Source organism: Callorhinus ursinus, unplaced genomic scaffold, assembly GCF_003265705.2.
Source record: "Callorhinus ursinus isolate GAN/ISIS: 27379988/994484 unplaced genomic scaffold, GSC_fseal_2.0 scaffold4, whole genome shotgun sequence".
NCBI lineage: Eukaryota > Metazoa > Chordata > Mammalia > Carnivora > Otariidae > Callorhinus > Callorhinus ursinus.
Window position 1 is genome coordinate 131,385,765 of NW_027397066.1, and position 19,205 is coordinate 131,404,969.

Here is a 19,205-nt window from a genome sequence, read left to right on the forward strand (position 1 = left end):
AGGATGGCAGATGATTGTGCCATCCTGATAAACTTCTCTTGCTTAACATCAAGCCACCTAAATGTGCATTAATACATGAGTGAATAAGCAAAATGTGGTATGTACATACAATGGAATATTACTCAGCCTTAATAAGTTATGAAATTATGAAACATGCTACAATGTGAATGAACTTTGGAAACACTGTTCTAGGTAAATAAGACAGACATAAAGGGACCGGTATCTTATGATTCCACTTATATCACGTACTCTGAAAAAACAATTAATAGAGACAGCCAATATACTAGAGATTACCAGGGGCTGGAGGGAGGAAGGAATGAGGACTGACTGTGTAATTGACACAGAGTTTCTGTTTGGGATGATAACATTCTGGAAATAAATAGCAGTGATGGTCGCACTACATTGTGAATGGACTTAACATCACAGGATAGTACATTTAAAAGTGGTCAAACTGTTAAATTTTAAGTTACATATATTTTACCAAATTAAAAATAAGTTCTGGGGGGAAAAGGAAAAAGCAATGTGGAATAGTTGTAGAAAACTCATATTAATTTTTATCTGAAATTAAGGATATTTTAGAATTCTATTATATTATCTGCTGCAATTCATTCATTTTTTCCTTTCTAATATTTGAAATTGAGAGTGCAAATTTCATGAGAGTTAGTCTCTAATATTTTGTATGTACATATGAAGGTTTCAAATTTATCTAATTACCTCACACAAGACAGCTGTTGAAAAGCTGTCCTTCAGCATTTCTAAATAACCATGACCTCTTAAAAGTTTATTTGTTAAGTTTTCTGCATGAGTTTCTGCCTACAGTTTCAGGATTTGGGACAGGGATCACTTGCTCTGGAGACAGGAACATTATAGATTCTCAGTTATCAGGGCAATTGTACTGACAAGGAAACAGCATTATGGAAACTTATTGGGAGCCAACGTGTATTAATTATTTCAGGGAGTCAGAAGCCAGGTAGGATGTAAAGCGGTGAAGACAGTTTATGAGACAACATGGATCACACCCTATCTTGTATCTTGAAATGGAAGGAGGGCTTGTTTTGAGAGTAGAGTTTCAGTGAATAAATTAATGGAGCTAGGTTACAAATTAACAAGTGGTCAATATCTACTACCTTGGCTATATTCTAAGGCTAGTTGAGCCTCAAGATACTTATTACAGAAAACTGCATTTCTATTTAGCTTTTAGTTCATAGCACTTGGAATGTGGCTGTACTTTGTATATGGCTCCTTTTTTTTTTCCTTTTTATTACTCCAAAAGTTTAAAAATAATTGCTAGGTTTTGTTTTGATTCAAAGAGCATCAGTGTTTCTGCATTGGTAGTTTAATACACTTCATCAGTTTGAAAGATTTTAATGAAAATTCATGGTACCCTGGAAAATTTCTTTAAAATTTTAATATTTAATCATAAAAGGGGCTTATATTGAAAACAGTTCCTCTAAGGAATTTATTAATCTACAAGTAAAGGCTGGTGAATCATACCCTTTGTACACTGTTTTATTTTGGTTTTTGTTTGTTTGTTTTGCATTGCATTTCTTTCCTAGTTCTTTTTTCAATGTATTGTCAGGAAAAAAAAAATGCATCCTATCATCTCTTCTTCCCCAGAACGGCATAATAGCAAATATTTTGACAAAAAAAGAAAAAAAAAAAAACAGCTGAATTTAAAGGTAGCAAACTCACTTGATGAGAGTTGAAAGTTTAACCTAAAAAAACTTAAGTCAACCAAATTATTTTTAAGTTGGAAAAATTATAACCTTGTTTTTCTGAAATTAAGTAACCTGAAATAATTTTCCAATCACTTTGAATAATTCAGTAGATTTTTACTCAAGGATATCTCTAGTGATATTTATAATTTAACTTTGCTTGCTATTTTGTTTTTTATCCACAGGGTGGGGGGGAATCTTCCTTTCAGAAAACTACTTCATTGTAGAAGATGAGAGTAATACAATGAGGATGCTGAAGTTCAAGTAAAATAATTTCTGTTCCTTAACTTTCCTAGAATTTTCCAGGAAGAATTTTTGTTGCTTACATTTTGATGTTATTTATTTGCTTGTTTTTACTTTAAAACTTTTGGGTATTCTTCGGGAGCAAGTTCCTGTGGTATTCCTTAGTTTGCTTACTCTCCATTTATGCTGCATAATTCTTGATCCTCTCTTCTCTCTCTCTCTCTGTCTCTCCCTCTCCCCTCAACCACCTCAGTCTGTCTCCACTTATGGAGCTAAAGCCCTTATACTCTTAGCACCCCTCATTGTTAAGAGGTAGTATATGTGAGAATTCATGTTTTTTTTTTTTAAGATTTTATTTATTTACTTGACAGAGAGAGAGAGAGAACACAAGCAGGGGGAGCGACAGGCAGAGAAAGAGGGAGATGCAGGCTTCCCGCGGAGCAGGGAGCCCTATGCGGGGCTCGATCCCAGGACCTTGGGACCATGACCCCAGCTAAAGGCAGATGCTTAACCAACTGAGCCAGTCAGGCACCCCGAGAATTTGTATCTTATTAAATTTTTTAATGCTTTATACTTCCTAGAAGTACTTATATTTTAAAGAGGGCAAAGAAAACAAGGAGAGAGGGAAAGAATGTGCTCTTAATGAGACCCCAATATGTGTCTAACAGAGAAAAAAACACTTCGTAAACATTAATCAAAATCTTGTACCAGTCCTATGAAGAAATGGAGTCTTTGGAACATTAAGCCCAAAGTCACATAGCTACTAAGAGATAGATCTGAAATTTGGAACAAAGTTTGTCATGTGGGGTAACATGGGGCAAGGTCCCCATTGGAAACTAGTTTACCTCCAGCCACAATGGCTTAACCCTATGGTGTTCCAATTTAAAGAATCTGGTGCATATATGCATGACTTTCTTATTACTTTTGATATGAACCTTAACATCAAAGATATGACTATATATTTTTTAAGCTTGTCCTTAGCACAATAATATTCTTTTTTTCTTGCTCTCATATTTCACCTGCAGTAAAGTAGCATTGTGTAGTAGATAGAGTATCAGTCTTGCAGTTTAAACAAACATATTTTTCTCTTATCAAGAAAATTTTATGGTATGAATGGTATATCTCAATAAAGCTGTTATAAAAATATTAGTTTCAAAGGGAGCACCTATGACATCTCATTCTGCCACCTATTAGCCATGTGCTCTTATGTCCCTCTGAGTCATAGATTTTTCATGTATATGATTAGGATACTAATGTCTACCACATAGGTCCTTAGAAGATTGAATGAGATGACCTCCTGACCCTAGCAAATGACAGTTCCTTTTCCCTCTCTTAGTGCCTTGATCACTTACCAGTATGATTCCATAAAATATTATAACTATCACATAGATATGAATGAATACAATCCAGAAAATGTCATGGTCTCTTTATCCATATACTCAGAACAATAAAAAATGATAAAGAGTTGAAGAAAATTAGATCAATCTATGAGGACCATGCACAGTAGGTTTGGATCTTCTCTCCCCAGTTTTCTTTCTAAATGTGTAACAAAGTGTTACTTTTTTTTTGTATACATCTTTGAAATACTATATTGATTATTCCGGTGAACATCTTTTCTTTGAACATCCTAATCACTTAGCTTCCTGTGTCCAGTGGCTGAAGAGTCAATGGGAACAAAGCAGAAATCAGCACTGGGAGCCGGGGGCTGGGGGTGGTGGAAAGGGGGACGGGCAACAAAGACACCCAAAGATGCTCCTTCATGAACTTTATTGCCTTCTATTTTGGTTTCTTGTTTCTCTCAGTAGTCTCAGATTTTCCCATGTGGAGAAATGGGAAGAGAGGAAGTCCTCTGTGGTTCCAATAATGTGTTATTATATAAGTGATCATGATGAAAACAGGAACCTCAGGAAGGAGACAGGAAACCCCTTACATGACCTCTATAATCTGTTACCGAAATCATTATCATCATCATCACCATCTTCATCGTTCTCATTCTCATTGCTGGAAGCACTTACCGACTACTTTGTATGTATCAGGGTACTAAGATAAGCGCATCATATACATTTTCTCATTTAATTCTCAAAACACCATGATTTTAGCATCGCCAGTTTGTATTTGAAGATACTGAGGCTTAGCTTGGTTAAGCTACCCACTGGAGGTCACATGGCAGAACGAGAATTTGAAGGCAGGACAGTCTGATGCCTGTTTTGTTTGTTTGTTTGTTTTAGAGAGAGGGAGAGCATGTAGGCACATGAGTGGTGGAGAGGCAGAGGGAGAGGGAGAGAGAAAATCTTAAGCAGGCTCCATGCACAGCTCAGCTCCATCCCATGACTCGAGATCATGACCTGAGCTGAAATCAAGAGATGGACGCTTCACTGACTGAGCCACCCAGGTGCCCCAATCTGATGCCTGTTTTAAACCTCTATCCTAAACTACTTTTAAACCTTGACAACATAAACCTGAATTGCATTTCCAACTAATACTTGTTTATAGTTTCTTTTGAAAGAAGAAAGCAAACATATTGTTTAGATATTAAACACACATCTAAGCAATTTTCAAGTGTTCTCACACTCCACGTGCACATGCTCTGTCTACATAATGTAGTGGGACCAACACTGAATTCAGTCATTTGGTCTAAGCTTTGAGCCCTTAAGCAATTAATTTATCTTATTTTGCTTTTAGTTTCCTCATCTGTGGCATAAAAAGGTAAGGATCAAATAATTATTATAGGGTTCATTCTGGGTTAGAGATTCTCCCCTTAACCTGATTTTTTAAATAAAAGCTTAATTGAGATATAATTCACATACCTTAAAATTAGTTCATTTAAAGTGCACAATTTAGTGATTTTGAAAACATATTCACAGAGTTCTGCAACCATCACCACTATCTAATTCTATAGTGTTACCATCACCCTACTACCAGTCACACTCCGTTCCTCCCTTTCCTCAGCCCTTGGCAACTGATAGCCTACTTTCTGTCTCTATGGATTTGCCTCATCTGGATATTTCCTATAAATGAGATCATGCAATTCACAGTAGTTTGTGGCTGGCTCCTTTCACTTAGCAATTTTTTTTTCAAAGTTCATCCATATTGTATCATACATCAGTCTTTCATCCTTCTATTGCCAAATATATTTGTTTATTCAGTCACTAGTTAATACATACTTAGGATGTTTCTACTTTTTTTTAAGATTTTTTTTATTTATTTGACAGAGACAGAGATAGGGAGAGCAGGAACACAAGCAGTGGGAGTGGGAGAGGGAGAAGTGGGCTTCCCCCCGAGGGAGCCCGATGTGGGACTCGATCCCAGGATCTTGGGATCATGACCTGAGCCAAAGGCAGACGCTTAACAACTGAGCCACCCAGGTGCCCAGGATGTTTCTACTTTTTTGGCTATTTAGAATAACACTATTATGAACATTTGTGAACAAGTTTCATGTGAACACATATTTTTATTTTTCTTGAATAAACATCTAGGATTAGAATTGCTGGGTCATTTAGGAACTTTATTTCTAACATCTTGAGGAACTGCCAAACTGCTTTCCAAAGTGACTGCATCATTTTATGTACCCATCAGTCATGAAGCAAGGTGTTCCTTTTTTCACACCCTCACAACATTTGTTGTATTGTCAATCTTTTTTATTTCCTTCTGGGTAAGAATGGCATCTCATTGTAGTTTGTCTTTGCATTTCCCTAAAGATGTGATGCTGAGTATTGTTTCATGTACTAATTGGCCATTTTGTATAACTTCTTAGAAAAATGTGTATTCAAATCCTTTGCCCATTGAAAGTATGTTACATTTATACCCCTTTATACATACCCCATAATACGTATATATTACTTATATAGTTACCTTCCTTGGTGCTATTTATTTCTTCATTACCTTTACCAATACTATTTATTTATTTGGGTTGATTTGAGTTTCTTGCTAGTGTCCTTTGATTTCTACCTGAAGGAATCCTTTTTAGTACATCTTGTAGGGCAGGTCAGCTAGTAAAGAATTCTCGGTTTTTGCTTATCTGGGAATGTACCAATTTCTCCTTAATTTTTTAAAAGATTTTATTTATTCATTTGAGCAAGAAAGAGAGTGAGAAAAAACATGGGGGGAAAGGTGGGGCAAAGCGAGAGGGAGAAGCAGACTCCCCGCTGAGCAGGGAGTCAGATACTGGACTCTATCCCAGGACCCTGAGATCATGACCTGGGCCAAAGCCAGATGCTTAACTGACTGAGCCACCCAGGCGCCTCTCTCCTTCCTTTTTGAAGGACGGTGTTGCTGGACATAAGATTCTTGTATGACATTCTTTTTTATTGTACCTTGAATATGTTACTCCAATGCCTTCTCACCTACTTAATTCTGTTACAAGTCAGCTATTCATCTTAGTGAAGTTCATTGGTAATTAAACTGATTTTTCACCATAAAATGGTTAATTTTATTGAGCTTTGAATCTGTAAAATTTCATTGTTGATAAAAAAGTTTAACCATGCTATTTGATAGGTTCTGAATACTAATTTCAATTAGGATATAAAATTTATGTACCCATTATTGCAGTGATTTTGAAACATTCACTTGGTTCTTTAAAACAAATTCACATGGATAATGTAGACTCATGCTGTTCAATTTCTGTATTAAGCAACTTTTAAACAGAAACTAAAAAAGTTTGAGGAGATATGATGAATTTTAAACAAACTTGAAAACTTCTGTGTATTTATAAGACTCAAACATAATTAGTAGTGAAGTGCACAAGTAAATAGGAAATAAGCTTGTTTGAAGCATCATTCTATATATAATAGTGGTTACTGGCCTGGTCTACTCTTCAAGGGGTACTAGAATTCTGATTACTGTTGTCATTTGGGATCCACTGGGTTCATGTATCTCATCCCAACATCATTTCATAAAGTTGGTTTAAAAATCCTACCATTTTGTAGTGATATTAAATAGCACTAAGAATGAATGGAATGAATTTAGTAGTGATTATGTATGTGGTCAAATTACAAATAGTGAACAGTGAACCTTACCTTATTGATAAGGCTTATTTGTGGCTGGGGAAATTGTCTTTGGCATGGTCTCCTCTGAAGCCTCCTTTTTATTTCTGTCACTCAGTGGTCCTCAACTGTGCTCCATTCTGATCCATATTAAAGAAAAAATGTACTGATAAGGTAGTTTTTCTTAATATTAATATTGTATTACTCACTAGACTTTCTTTCCACTCTGTATTATTACTCGTTGTTTGCTCTTGACCTACATTTCAACTCTTCACTTATTAGTGTAATCTTGATATTTCACTTAATCTTTCTGCACTTAAAAATCCTCATCTACATGCTGGCTAATTGAACATAATAATAAAAAAAATTCTCATTTATGAAGTATGAATCATGTAAGTATGTGGATTAAGTGAAATTACATATGTAGAACATTTAGCACATTGCTTATATAAATTATAATATATAAATTTATTTATTTATAATTTATAATATAATAAATATCTTTAGATATTTATTATTTGCCAGTTCTGTGTTCAGCCCTTTATACATAACTGCATACTCCTACACTGCTTCCCCTACCGCTACTGTATTAATATAGTTCTATCTAGAACTGGCTATTTCAGGTTTCTACTGGCTACTCGCGGGACCAAGCAATGCCATTACTGGGAATGTGTTCTTTAATTCACTTTCCCATTAAGTCCCAGTGTTCTCCTACCTAGGAATAACTCCTTTTTTCCTATTTGTCTGGTCTTCTGAATTTCTAGGATAAAGGCAGGACAATTTTCACAGCAATTTTGCTTTTTATAGAAAGAAGCAGATTCCAGAAATAGTTGCTGGGAAAGAGGTTACATTCTAAGCTCTTATGTATTTTATCATACATTATCTTCTCAATAAACTTACGTGAACACATAATCCATTTTGAAAATAGAGCAGTGGAAAATCAGAGAGGTAAATTAGCTTGCTCCAAATCGCATAATTAAGAGATAAAAGTTTACTTTTCCACTACTCTGAGAACTTGCAGGAATGGTTGAGGACTCCTTCCCACTGCTCATGTCTGCAGGTGGCATATAAATCCAATGACTACAGCACTGGGCTTTGCTTAATGCCCTATCCCCAGTGCCTAGGACAGCACCTGACACAAGGTAGGCAGCCTCTGAAAGTGGATGGACAAATTAGTGCCAACACAGAATTTAACACTGTACTCTAATATACTTCTAAATTCTACTTTATGGAGGGGCACTTGGGTGGCTCAGTCAGTTAAGCATCCGACTCTTGGTTGTGGCTCAGGTCATGGTCTCAGGTAACCAGATGGTGATCTCACGGTTGTGGGATCGAGCCCCGTGTCGGGCTCAGCACTCAGTGCGGAGGCTGCTTGTCCCTCTCCCTTTACTCCTTCCCCCCCACCCCGCTCTCTCTCTTCTGCTCTTTTGCTCTCGCTCTCTCTCAAATAAATACGTAAATAAAATCCTTAAATTCCACTTTATGGAATAATATTCATCATATACATAGACTTTTTTCTGCATATAGCTGTTAACTTGTTAACACAAGTTGTTTCGCCCCTATCTTTTGTCCTAGGGCTAGTTCTTAAAATGTGACAACATTTAAAGAATCACTAAGCAAGAAATGTGTGCATATAATCTATAGCAGAAAACGATAAAAGCTTCATCGAGGTGCTTTCTATTGCCTGGTTGAGAAGCTCACTTCTGATGGCTTCTTCTTACTTCGTCTCAAGGTTGATACAAATAAAAATAACGGATCAGTGAAGTTACAAAATAATGGAAAATCAAGGATCTGCAAAGTTACTTGCAGATAATGGATCTTTCCTTTTTGGGGAACACCAAGGGTGTAACCTTGTTGTTCAAAAAGGACACATGGGTGCTACATTGATTGGAATGGAACAAGCTAGGAAATTACTATGTATAACTGGTCTTGTAAGGAAGCGGTTACCATAGCAACTGTGGCTTCCTAGTCTGTATTGAATGATAGGATTTATTTCAGCCTAAATCACATAGTCTTTTTATGTGGATCCTCTCCTAGCAGACAACGAACCCCTGTAACATCCTACTTGGAAAGGAATCCTCTCTTCAATGTGTGCCGATTGAAGTTTGGATACCGGTATTTGATGTGAAATTGTTCTTTCCAGTTACCTTTTCAGAGACATTTGGTAAAGCATTGCAAGTAAAAATCTAAATATAGTCACCTCTGTGATCTGAATACAAATAAGAAAGAAGATGATATTAGTGTGTGGTGTGCTTTTTCTATGGGATCATGAAATTATAACCTCTGGCTTTTCAAATAAATGAAACTGTGTTACGACTGCTAATTGAATTGGTATTATTCAATTATCTTTTTTTTCCCTTTTCATTTTTGAGCTATCCTTAGATGTTTAAATTCATAGAATTCATTGCAGAATGGTCACGCAGCTTTTCCTCTTAACCAGGCTACTAATAGCAAACTTGGCTATTTTAAAACAAGTGTTAAAGTGTAACTTCCTCTCTATTTTCATGTTGAAGAAAAAGTTTCTCTTTTCACAAAGTTAATGAACTTTTAAAATCCCAGATTCTAGTCAGCAGGTGCACATGATTCCGTGGACTGTAACCTTATAATTATTCTGCTGAAAGACATTTTTGACACTTACTAACAACAGAATGGACTAAGAGCACATCTCCCTATGGGGCTTATGCTGTCTGACATCTTGCAATATGTTTTGCCCACAGAAGGAGCTTTTCACAGAACAGTGAAGCTTTCCTTTTTTTTTTTTTAATTTTTTAGTGTAATTTCTCTAAGAATAAAACACATCTTAGCTCTGATTCAGAGGCCTGGGTTTTAACCCTAGACCTGCTATAGACAAGGACATTAAACCAGTTGCTTTATCTATCACAGATTGAATTTACCATCTAAAACTGATAGCCAAATGTCTATTTCCTCTTCCTTAACCAAGGTGATATGTGCCATAAAATGAGATTTACACTCATAAATAGGCTTTCTGTTAAGTTGAAACTTTTTATTAAATTTAAATATTATTATTTTATACTATTAAAGTGTCTCACCATGAACCCCAAGAGGAGACCTACAATTCTGAACTATTTAAAGTAACAAAAATTAAGAAGCACCTGGGGGCTCAGTCAGTTAAGCGTCAGCCTTTGGCTCAGTTCATGATCCCGAGGTCCTAAGATCAAGTCCCACATCGGGATCCCTGCTCAGTGGGGAGCCTGCTTCTCCCTCTCCCTCTGCTACTCCCCCAGCATGTGCTTTCTCTCTCTCTCTCTCCTACTCTCTGTCAAATAAATAAAAAAATCTTAAAAACAAAAACAAAAACATGAGTTCCAAAAAAAATAAATAAAGTAACAAAAATTAAGCTCAGGGCCATTTCGTTGAATCATACTAGCAAGAATCTGGTGGGTGATTTTCAGACCAGTATGGAGAAATGCTAGTAGCACCATCTTGAGAACATTTGGTTAAACCTTAACCCCCTGGATCCTGCACAAAGAGTGTTCCACTTGTGCCTAACATTCTCTTAGAATGAAAGCTCAGGGTGGAAGCAGAAGGAGGAGGGAGTTGCTTTAAACAGATGAGGCAGGGCATGTGGTCCCGGGTTCTGAATCAAGCCCGTTCGCATCACACTCTGTTTCTTCTCTCCCCATGGAGTGAACACATAAATGAGATATGCAGAGTTCACACTGCCTCTCTTTGTGCCTCTATTTTGTGAGACTTCAGTATCAGATTTTAATTTACACCATACTAATTCATTTGCTTCTCATTCAAGCTGCATCCGTGTTTTCCTGGCCCTCATGGAAGTAGCCCAGAGGCGGGCAGGTGGTTCAGGAAGGTCTGCAGATGCACTCCAGTGGTTTTTAAATGTGTAGCACGATTCGCTATCCGATTTCTTCTTTGATTATAATCTGTCTGTAATTTTCAATCTGTTCTCGGGATTTTGTTTAACATGTTATTCAGCTATAGCAGGACGATCTGTTTGTAACTCTCCATAGGAGACAAACTAGGGGTGAATTAAGACACTTTGGTATCTCCCTCCTAAACTCTCTTGGTGACAGGCTTGTTTATACTGTAGTAAAGTGAGCATGATTCCCTGGAGCCCAGCCCACCTCTCAATATCCCAAGCTGAAAAACCATCATTCCCTTAAAACCACACTTCTCAACATCTTTTATTTCTTTTCCTAACTTTTTTTTTTGGAATAAAATAAGTACAATGCAAACTAGTATGTCTATACTAACAACAAGAGGTATTCTGTAGTTCTATTTTGCTCAAACTTTTTATCATTCTGTTAATCTGTCATTCTTAAGATGATATTTAGATTCCTTGGCTTATGTAAACCATGCACTTTTTCTATTTTCAACCAACAGATATTCAGCCTGATGTATTTAATGTAATGTAATATAATAATATATTATAATATAATATAATATAATATAATATAATATAATATAATATAATATAATATGTGTAATTATATATGTATAAACTTACAGTTTGGTTCCTCTATGCTTTTGCACATTCAGAGTCCCCACCACTAAAGGTCTTTCTTTTCATACCCACTATCCTCAGAGAGCCAGCTCAGGTATAACAGATGTCTTTTTTACCTAGTCTTCCTTGACCAACACAAGCAGAGTTAGGTGCCTCAACTCTGATTTTCTTCTTTTTAATTTCCAGAGCACACTCTGCCTACCTCTTTGTAACACTTCATACTCTGGAGTATAATCAAGGATTACCCTCTTCATTGAAAGCAGGGTCCATGCCTAGTTGCTCTCTCCAGATCAGTGCATCGTGAGAACCCCTAAATGTAACCTGACTGACTGACTGAATGAATGAATGAATGAAGCTCTAATGTTTTGGGATGATTCCTCTCTTCCAATAAATTAATATTTAGGTGCTCATAAACCATTCCTGTATTTTCAGAACCGTTTGGAGCAACTCCTTCTCCTTTTTTACTTACTATTTTAAAGATCTGTTGAAGGAATCTTGTTTGGAATTGAGCTGTTCATTATTCTGCTTTTTTCTTCTTGTCTGTATATTCCAGATAAAGTTAGGATGGCCAGTTCTAGTGGACAGGGTGCTGAATACACCAGAACTTGCAAGATTATCCATCATCAAATCCAAATTAGCATGTAGACCTGTTTTACTCACTCTCCTGCAATGTGACTCAAAGCTAAAGCTATAATTTTTAATTCCTTCCTACCATGAGTGTACTTGTCAGTAAAAGTCTCTATACTTTCCAAAGAATATTACCTAAAATTCGTACTTGAATATCAGAAGCTCACTGAGATTTCTGTTGTTTAGAAATCTAAGAACCTCAGACCAAAACTGTGCTCCTTGACTTTGTCTTGTTCCATCACCCTCCTCTTGCCAGCCTGCTCCAGTCATGCTAGTATTTCTTCCATTCCTCAAAAATACCAAGCCCTTCCCAGTTTGCAGCCTTGACAATAGCTTCCTTTTTTTCATGATTTTTTTTCTATGGTTGGTTTCTTTTTGTCTTTCAGATTTTTGTTTAAGTATCCCCAGAAAGGCCTTCTCTGAGTATTCACCCAGTCTCATCATATCTTCTTTTTAAAAAATGTTCATAGCATGAGACTATGGACTCTGAGAAACAAACCGAGGGTCCTAGAGGGGAGGGGGGCTGGGGGGATGGGTTAACCTGGTGATGGGTATTAAAGAGGGCACGTTCTACATGGAGCACTGGGTGTTATGCACAAACAATGAATCATGGAACACTACATCAAAAGCTAATGATGTAATGTATGGTGATTAACATAACATAATAAAAAAAATGAAAAAAATGTTCATAGCAAATAGACATATCCACCATCTCCCGGAATTTCCTGTGTCCCTTTGGAGTGTGTGTGTGTTTTAGTAAGAACATTAAATCCCCAAAAATCTACCCTCTTGACAGGTTTTTTGAAGTGCACAATACCATACTGTTAACTCTAAGCGCTGTATTATAGAGTAGATCTCTAGAATTTATTCATCTAGCACAACTGAAATTTTATACCTGTTGAAACAGCTCTCCACGTCTCTTACCATCCAGTCCCTGGCAACTACTATTTTATTCTCTGCTTTTGTGCATTTGACTACATTAGATACCTCTTAGAAGTGGCATCATGCAGTATTGGTCCTTCTGTGACTGGCTTATTTCACCTAGCGTCATGTGCTCTAGATTTACCCATGTTGTAGCATATGGTAGGAGGTTCTTCTTTTTGAAGCTGAATAATATCTCACTGTGTGTATATATATATATATATATATAACATTTCTATATATATGACATTATATATATATATATATATATATATATAACATTTCTGTATCCATTCATCTGTCATTGGACACCAGGATTGTTTCCCTCTCATGGTTATTGTGAATACTGCTGTAGTGAACACGAGAGTGCCAATATCTTTTCAAGATCCTGATTTTAAACCTTTTGGATGCATACCTAGAAGGAGGATTGCCGGATCATATGGAAGTTCTATTTTTAATTTTTTGAGGAAGCTTCCTACTATTTTCCATAGTTGCTGTACCATTTTACATTCTCACCAATACCACTTTCTTCACAACCTTGCCAACACTTAGTTTTTTTTAATGGTAGCCATTCTAACAGTTATGAGGTGATATTTCATTATAGTTTTGATATGCATTTCTCTGATAATGGTGCTGAAGATCTTTTCATATACCCGTGGCCATTTGCATGTCTTCTTTGTAGAAATGTCTGTTAAAGTCCTTTGTCCATTTTTAATCAGGCTACTTGTATTTTTGCTACTGAGTGGTAGGAGTTCCTTATATATTTTGAGAATTAACCCACTATCAGATATACAGTTCACAAATATTTTCTCCCATTCCATGGATCACCTTTTCATTTTGGTAATTGTTTCCTTTGCTTTGCATTTCAGTGATTCTATTTTTCAGTTCAGGAATTTGTTTGGCTCTTTTTTTGGTATGGTTTCTGTAGATTTGCTAATATTCTCATTTTGTTCAAGTATCATCTTCCAGACTTTGTTTCGTGGCCTCTGTTCTTTTATTAACTCACAGAGTTTCTTTGAAAAAGATTATTTTGAAATAATTGTCAGGAAATTCATAATTATCCATTTCCTTAAAGCCAGTTACCGGAGATTTATTTTGTTCCTTTGTCAGTATCACGTTACCATGCTTTTTATGTTCCTTTCAGTTGTATGCTGTTGGCACATTTGAAGAAGCAGCCATCTCATCTCCTCCAGTCTTTCCAGATTGATTTCAGCAGAGAAAAAAAAATCTCCCATCAGCCCAGCTAGAAATTCTGGGAGCCTTTCAAAAGTTTTCTGCGAATGTGCAAATTCCACTCCCTTCCTCCCTCCCTGTGGTGGAGTTTCCTTTGGGGGGTCTTTCCCAAGCTCACCAGCCACCTTCCCGAGGACCAGTGGAATGCTGGGAGGCTGGACCTCAGCGCTACCTCTCTCCCTTCTTCCTGAAGGACAAGTCTCGGGACTTTGCACCTTCTCCCAACAACATGCAAGCTGCTGAGAACTCCTGCTCTTTTTCTTCATTTTTAGTTGCCTCCCAGGCTTTCCTCACTGTACCAGCTGACTCGGTGCTCTGAGTGAGGCTAGTCAGAAGTAGACTTCTTGAGCAGTGCCCCCAGAGGCCGAGGCTTCAGGATGGATGCTTCGCTCAGTGTCTCTCCAGGGAGAAATTGTGGGCTGAATGGATCTCTCTGAGCACCCATCAGTGGCAGTTTGCGGGAGGGTCTGACATGGATAAAATGAAACTGTTCCCCTTACTCATTTCTAAGAGATTTCACGGTTTTGTGCTTTTCTAAGGTGGAAAACTGGAATCCGGAGTCCTCATAAAGACTTTAGTCTAAATACTGTTGCTCCATCAGTGTTTCTATTGGAGTCTCGAGGGCAAAGACTTGTTCTTTCTCCATCTTGCTGATGTTACTCCTAATACTTGCTAATTTATTTATTTGTTCACCAATTACCTCATTTCCACCCCTTATAATACGAACTCCAAGAAAGTAGGGAGCTATTTTTCACTTTTGTATTCACTTTGCTAGAGAAGGATCTGGTCTGTAATATGTACTTGGTAAGTACTGTTGAATGATGAGATATACTGTCTTCAGATCATGTTATTTTTGTTGTTATGGAGTCCTTGCCCTTTCCTTGTCTAAGGAAAGTCTAAGACTGAATAGAGCAGAGACCGCTGAGAGGAAGATGAGGATGCAAACAAATTCTGAACCCATGGGACAAACTGACATTCTGAGATATTTATGAACATATAAGATAAGTAGCAAAGGCAAGTGAACTAGAGAGAAGATGAGCACGGATACGCGGTAAACTTCCTGTTTCCTGATCTTGGGCATAACTACCAAGCATGCGGTCTGGGATAGCAGTGCAAAATACTTTTAAAATGTGGTAGCCGAGGGGAGACTGGGTGGCTCAGTTGGTTGGGCGACTGCTTTCGGCTCAGGTCATGATCCTCGAGTCTCGGAATCGAGTCCCGCATTGGGCTCCCTGCTCGGCGGGGAGTCTGCCTCTCCCTCTGACCTTCTTCCCTCTTGTGCTCTCTCTCTCTCAAATAAATAAATAAAATCTTTAAAAATAAATAAATAAATACATACATACATGCATACATACATACATAAAATGTGGTAGCCGGGGGCACCTGAGTGGCTCAGTCGGTTAAGCGTCTGCCTTCGGCTCAGGTCATGATCCCAGGGTCCTGGGATCGAGGCTCCCCACTCAGTGGGGAGTCTGCTTCTTCCTCTCCCTCTGCCTCCTGCTCTGCCTACTTGTGCTCTCTATCTTTCTGTCAAATAAATAAATAAAATCTTTAAAAATAAATAAATAAAATGTGGTAGCAGCAACAAGTGCAATTCTATGATGATTAGACCACTTGGCTTATGGCGTGGTCTTATTTTTGGAGATAATTTTTGTCCAAGTGGGAAGGTATAGCCATATTTATCACTACAACTTTGACCTTTTTTCGTTGCTTAGCTTTTCACTTGCTACAAGGCTCCTAAGACGCTGTGAGTTTACAGAAGGCAGGTGAAAATGGTACCGGAATCACAGAGAATTCTCATAGCACTTGATTTTTGTAAAGTAGGTGTTCAGACAACCTCTATTTTCAACTATGTTGATCTAAACATGCCTGGCATCACCTGTGTAATAATCCTGACAATATGTTTTACTTGATTCTCTTACTAAGTATACAATCCAAAGTACCCAAAGTGTGAGAATTCTGCAAAACTGCTGCCCTATACTCTTCAAAAATATCAGTATTCTGAAAACCATGAAAAGGTAGACATTGTTCTAAAATAAAGGAGATTAAAAAGACATGGTATCTAAATGTAATCAATGGATATTCTTTGAATGGATTCTTAATTGAAAGAAGCAGTAATAGAAGTCATTATTTGGATAATTAGAGACATTTGAATAGGGAAACTAGTATAATAGATAATATTGTAATATTTATGTTAAATTTTTTGAGTGTGATTTTTATATTGTATTTTATTAAGGAAAATGTCCTGCCAAATATTTAGGTGTAAAGTATCATGTGTCATTATGTCTTCAAAGGATTCAAAAAACTTCAATTTATAGCTAGATGGACACACACAAACTCATGCATACATGCACAGAATTTAACAAATGTTAAAAAGTAATTTTGGGTGAATAATATGGATATTCATTATAAATTCTTGCAATATTTCCAGTATTGAAAATTATTTAAATAAAAAGATTAGATGGAAAAATAAATAAATGTAAAAATATAAATAGGTGAAATTATATTTTGAAGGCTTTATTTGTATATATGCATTGTTATTTTGGAAGGGAGAAAAGTATTCAAGAAGAAAGATTCATTCCTTGTATTTTGTAGGCTGATGGTTCCAATAGATTTGAAAATCTCCTCCCAAATATAGTAAATTTCAAGCATGTATTTGATACCTTGATTATTTGAAGGCATTTTGAAATATAGAGGATGTTTCGTATTTAACGATAGAACAAGAAGGGTTTTGTTTCCAAAGAATTTGTAGGCTATATTTGGGGTATTATAATTTTTATTATGAATATGGCACGTAAGGGATCAATTATATTTTGAACAAAAACATTATGCAGGTTTTCCATCAGTAGAGGAGATTGTCTTGATGATTAAAGGCCACTGAAATTGCTGTAAGAATATACAGATTTAGATTTATATTAACGTTCCCATTTAGCATGTATAAACATTAGTCATATTTCCTGTGTTTCACTTAATATATTTTAAAATTTAGGTATCCATTCAATTAAAGTATCATTACGTGAGTGTTCTAAGCTACTAAAAAGATATATTTTTAATAGGGATTCCCTAAATATAGCATATATCCCTTTCCTAATATAAATTCTTTAAATGAAGCTACACAGATTAAAGAGGTGTTTCATTTTTGAGAAAGCTAGCTCTCAGAATGTATGTATGGAAGGACAGAGTCTTACAGCCAGACTATGAACTCTTTGAGGTCTGGCACCCACTGCTTTTTTCCAGAGACTTGGGAAGGGCAGACCACAGAAAAGTTACTTCATAAATATTGGGTGATTCACCTTGAAGTCAGTATTATTTTAATTATTGCCTCTTATAACTCAGTAGAAATTTAATATGATTAATACATTTAAAAAGATAAAGATATTAATGCAGACATTTTCTTGTAAAATATGAGTATATTTTCAAAATGGTTGAGGTTATAGCATTGAGAATATAGCAACCAGAAAATAGAACTTTCATGAAGATGCTCCAGTAAGAACATTCATCAGTTTGTCTATTGTTTAATTCATCTGTTCAACAAATCTTCACTGAATGTCCACTACATGCCATTAAAAGTTCTCGGAATAAATCGGGACATGGAAAAGGTAAAATCTAAGAATTTATAAGGGATTAAACAAATACATGAATAAAATCAGCATATCAGGTGATCCTAAGTAAGTATTGGTGGGGGTGGCAGGGAAGTTGGATAGGAAGTTCCTGCGTGGGTGTGGACGATGGGCAGGGTGGGGGGAGGGTGTTAAACTTTTATTTTATTTTATTTTTTTAATTTTTTAAAAGATTTTATTTATTTGTTTGACAGAGAGAGAGAGACAGCAAGAGAGGGAACACAAGCAGGGGGAGTGGGAAAGGGAGAAGCAGGTTTCCCACTGAGCAGGGAGCCCTGTTGCGGGGCTGATCCCAGGGACATGGGCTCATGAACTGAGCCAAAAGCAGATGCTTAATGACTGAGCCACCCAGGCAGCCCGGCGTTAAACTTTTAAATATGGTTATCAGTGATGTCTCATGAGAAAAATGAGATTTCAACCCAAACCTGAAGGTGGTAAAATATCATCTATGAATTTTAGGTAGCAAAAACAGCAAGTATGAAGGCCTCATGGGAGAACAGCACCTGCGATGATAAAAGACTGAGACCAGTAAGCCTATAGCAAAGTGAACAGTCAGAGAGTGATAGAAGACCCTGTTGCCCAGGTAGGTGGGTGGGTGGATGAGGTGGGGGAAGGAGGTTGGGAGACTCACACAGGCCCTGAACGCCCACTGTAAGGAATCTGGCTTTGAATGCTTATTTGAGTTCTCAGCTTACCTCCAAAACTGATTACAATGCCTTCTCATTATTTTAATGCCCTTCTCTTAGAAATGGAGTGATATCAATATGCAAAACTGTGGATATTAAACAGTGTATGAAGAACAAAGTCAGTCATAATAAGTTTAAATCAGTTCAATTTTTATATTGATTTATTTTTATGAATAACTTAATCTAATGTCTGCTTCTGTGTAAATTAAATCACAGTATATTTTTTAAATGTATCCCTTTATTTCCCCCAAGTTATTTTCTGTATGATTGGCAAGAGTTTTATGCCAAAAACACTAAGGGAGGGTCTCTTACGGCCATGCTTAGGAATGTTGGTGTGCATAGAATCACACATGACATTTTGTGTATATAAAACCATACAAATGACAAATGTTTCCAAGACTTTGAAGACCTAATTTTAATCCAATAATTATTACAATGGTGAAAATACCCCTTGTTTCAATAATTCACACAATTCATTTCTATTTGCACTATTTGTGTGGAGAGGGAGATAGTGATCTTGGGTCATTCTTCTAGTTTTGTTAGATTTTATGTATGTATTTCAGTCATTGTATCTTATTCCATGTACTTGTGCAGCTTTCATTTTTAATGATGAGATTATCTCATAGTCTTACTATTTATTGATTTTTTATTATTATTTATTAATTCCAATTTTTCTGTTCTCATACACATTTTCT